We start from the raw sequence: 4,415 nt of genomic DNA, 5'->3' as shown, positions 1-4,415 counted from the left end.
TCTAGATGAGTGATCATCATCAAAGAAAAGCCAATATATTTATTTATGTATTTTTTTTCTGGATTATCATGAGAGTAATGGATATTGGAAAATGTCCTTAAAGTAAACCATTGGGTTTGTGGGTGAACAGAAACATAGTAAAAATAATATATTTTATATTTAAGTTCAGTCTCTGCCTGAAATGACATATATCCAGTGCAAACTGCTTAACCATTGTAAGATATTAACATATAAGAAAGAATTAAATAGTAAAGATGAAAGAGAAATATAAATAGTAGTAGTTGTAATTTGTCATTTCAATGTCTTTGTGTTCATGAACTTTGTTTTTTTTTATTAATTATCAAGCATTGCAATATAATTTTGTGTAATAATATCATTTTAATATCATGCAGTTTTGTATAAATCTTCACACACCTGTCTGCAAACCTGTTTCAATTTATTCAATTAAGTCATCCACCTGTTATTTCTACACTTTTATTTTTTCCCTTTGCCTGCATACATAATTGTACACACACTCACACACACACACACACACACACACACACACACACACAACACACACACACACACACACATATATATTTACATACATGCATACATACATACATACACACACATATATATATATTAAGGAAGTAATTTTTTATTCTCAAATGCAGAATAATGCTAATAATATAGCATGAACAGGATAAACTACCCATATTTTGCAGAAAAATGTGTTGGCAGCCGACACATTTTTCTGCAAAATATGGGTAGTTTATCCTGTTCATGCTATATTATTAGCATTATCCTGCATTTGAGAATAAAAAATTACTTCCTTAACTTTCTAGACATCTCAACGCTTCTAAAACAAACTTTGTTTGTTTACTTTCATCATAATTTGAATTTAATGTATGATAGTGTCATATAACCCATGCTAGCATGGAAAACGGATGCTAAACGATGATGATGATGATGATGATATATATATATATATACATATATATACATATATATACATATATATATATATACATACAGAATGTGGTGAACAAACAGTCGTCTAAATTACACAAAAATGAAAATAACACTGACATCTCATCTTAACAGATATAATTACCAAAATTACATAAAAATATCATGAAAACTAAAGAGTAAATTTATTCAGTAAAATTGCCATTGACCCAGGGCAGCACTACCTCCTCCAGGCACTTGATGTAGGCCGCTGTGTTGAGTCTGAGGCTGTGTGGGAAGATGAATGGAGGCATAACGTCACCATCAGTAGTGATCACTCCAAATACCATGATGTTGACCAGGTGTTTGAGTTTTATCACTCTTGGTACATGCACTGACCTTAGATTGACATTCTGAAATGTTGATATTGGAGCTTCTGGTGTGAATGCCAAGCGGTACAGCATGTCATTTCCAAATTTCTGGCAGAGTGAATTGTATCATGGTGCTGTTTTTCTCACAGACGGTGCCCAACTGACCCTACTATACTGTATAGTTGACAAAATCCAAAACAAACAATGTTCATGTGCAAAATTAAAAATATAAGATGGCGATAATTTACCCATCGTGCCCTGTGTGTATATATATATATATATATGTGCATGTGTGTGTGTGTGTGTGTGTGTGTGTATATATATATATATATATATATATACATACTTTCAAAATGTGACCGTGTGTATACCGTTGGCGATTTTTTTCCCTCCGTCTTCCTTTCTTTGGATCGTTCCTTTTCCCATGTTTCTGACGAAGAGCTCTGCTCGAAACGTTAAACCTTCCTTCTTTCCTTCTTTCCTTCTTTTCTGAGTGTCCAATAATACTATACTTGTTCCACGTCCTCGAGTTGTGTTTTCTCTTTGTTTTCATGTTTGGATTAACTATATATATATATATATATATATATAAACACACACACACACACACACACACACACACACACACACACACACACACACACAACACACACACACACACACACACACACAACACACACACACACACAACACACACAACACACACATACACATATAAGTGCCATATTGATTTCACCAACAGTGGTCCATTCTTGCTACTGACTATAAAGCCTGATATCTCACTGTCCACTAGACAATGACCACCTTTGAAGACACTTGCAGGACCATCCTTGCAGACAAGAGAAAAAGGAGGGAAAACAAGGACACTACAACCAAGCCTGGTCAAACTCTCTTCCCATGCACATGTTTGTGTCTTCTTCGCTTGTATTTTTTTTGTGAATTCTCCCCCTATATATTTAGTTTACAGTTCTGTTGTAGCAAGATAAACAAAAAAAGCACTCCATCCTGTGAGAGATAAGTATCATTTAATAATACACAATTTACAAAAGAGCTACTAAAAGATTCATGATTTAGAGATACAATAAATTGGCAGATGTGTGTAACATGCCATGTGTCTCCGAGCAATCTTTCAGGCTCAATGCTTATTGCTTGATGTATTTAAAAACCAGCATGATAGTCTATGAGAAGTCATGAGGAAAAAATAAGAAGAAAAAGGCAAAGATGATTGGTGCCAAAAGTAGAATGAGAAGAAAGAAAAGAATAGTAAAAAGAGCCAATATCTTTGTCCTCCTTGTAAAATCATAATTAATCTAGTTGATGTAGAAGAATATAACAAAAAGAAGACCAAAGTCTGTGAGATAGCCAATTAATCTGGAGTAGGTAATGTCCTCCATTTTGAAAGGAGCTTGTCCATATGCTTGTATTTGCTAAAAATTTTGGATCTGCAATTAAGTAGTGTGGTGAAATTCTTGAAACTAAAAAGAATGTGTGATCTTTTAGCTACATATAACTTGCATCTCTTTGATCCATTTATACATGGCATAGATTTCTCCACAATTCTCTATTTGATTGTATGTGGTGTGCAATCCTATACATGGCTAGCCACATTTATTATTATCAATGTCCCTTGGTTTTACCTCTTGCATCCCTTCTGTTTCACTGGGAGCTTGTCATTCATTCAAGGAAGTAATACACACAAATATATATTACCCCTGTCATCAACTTCCAAATCAGGGGTTGACAGGAAATTGGCCAGTAATTACATTTACCAGGGTTCTTTTAGTAAAGAACCATTATCCCTGTGGTCATCCACTTTGGGATTTCCACCACATTGTTGATCATTTAATCCATTTGCACAGCTATTCTTTTGTGTAATACTGAGAAATTTTTTAGCAAGTACCCTTGCACCCCATCAAAACTTAGACATTTCCAGTTTGGAACCTTTGTTGTCTGCTCTCTTCTTGGTCACCATTTCAGTTGTTATCCTTATATTATTCTGTTTTACTCCATTTTCTCTGATCTTAATTACTTCAACCATTTAGCATCTTTCTGATAATTTCTTCCATTATCCTAGATGTTATTCCAAAATCTCATACTTTCTTCAGCATCAGGTTTCTTACTGTTGTTAATTGTTCTGTTCAGCTGTTGATAAACCCTTTACTGCTCCTTGATTTTTGTAGCTTTATCCTGTTGTCTTTGTTTCAGCTCTACATTTGACCCATTTACTTGATCCTAAATCTGTCTTCTAGATCCTGCTATTTCTCCTTCCTGATTTCACTTTCTTTCCAGGGTGTTGATATGTTTTTGTAGTTCATTCATTGATTGCTTTATCCTTCACTTCCACCAAGGCTCTTTCACTACGTGTCCTCTTTGATGGTTTGGTTCAGACCTACTTTCCTTCCTGTATAGATGATACAAGCTTTAATCAATCTAACTGTTCCAGTCATATTATCTGTCTTAATATTTTCAGTATTTTATTTACCTTTGGGGTCCACTCCTTGAGCAAAATTCTATTCACTTTCTCAAATCCATTTACTTTCACATTCAGACTTTCCTTAATGATACCAGTAATGTCTTTGATCATTCCTCTGTCTTCATCACTCAGTCTCTCAACATTCTCAAAACTTAAACCAGCTTCATTCTCCTGGACAACTTCATTCAATACAATCTCATAAACATTCTCTGCAATCACTTCATTTTCACTAAATGTGTTTTCAATCATCACCCACTTCATAATCTCATCAAATTCTACTACCTGGTCACAAAATCTCTCTTCTGTAACTTCACAAGCCCTGCATCTCCATACAGATGTCATACATTCTCTTCCTATATCCTCTCATGGGCCTTCCTTCACCATCAGTGGGTCTGCTCAAAAAATAACATCCCATGGCGGCTACATTCATTGCCTTTAATCATCCTCTTCTGGTGGCAGTATAATGATGACTGGGCCTGTGCTACTCACCCACAGGATACTTGTCTGGTGTGAGTCCTTCACCTGGAGTTTCATCCCCATTTATGCAGCTATTTGAATTAATTCTTTTATCCATTTCTCTCATACTGAATAAAGTGGTGATAAGGTGTCTGTTGTCGTGAAAATGGTACCCCACTTCC

At 35.0% G+C, this 4,415-nt stretch overlaps 1 long non-coding RNA gene across 1 annotated transcript in view; it reads left to right on the top strand.

Moving 5' to 3' along the window:
• Window positions 1–2,354, top strand: part of LOC118764422 — a 4,056-nt gene extending 1,702 nt beyond the window's left edge. Inside the window, exon 3 of the long non-coding RNA XR_005000236.1 lies at window positions 2,265–2,354. This is a non-coding gene — a long non-coding RNA (uncharacterized LOC118764422). The remainder of the gene's footprint in view (window positions 1–2,264) is intronic.
• The last annotated feature ends 2,061 nt before the right edge of the window (window positions 2,355–4,415 follow it).

Source organism: Octopus sinensis, linkage group LG8, assembly GCF_006345805.1.
Source record: "Octopus sinensis linkage group LG8, ASM634580v1, whole genome shotgun sequence".
NCBI lineage: Eukaryota > Metazoa > Mollusca > Cephalopoda > Octopoda > Octopodidae > Octopus > Octopus sinensis.
This window is presented reverse-complemented; position numbering and strand designations above follow the sequence as displayed.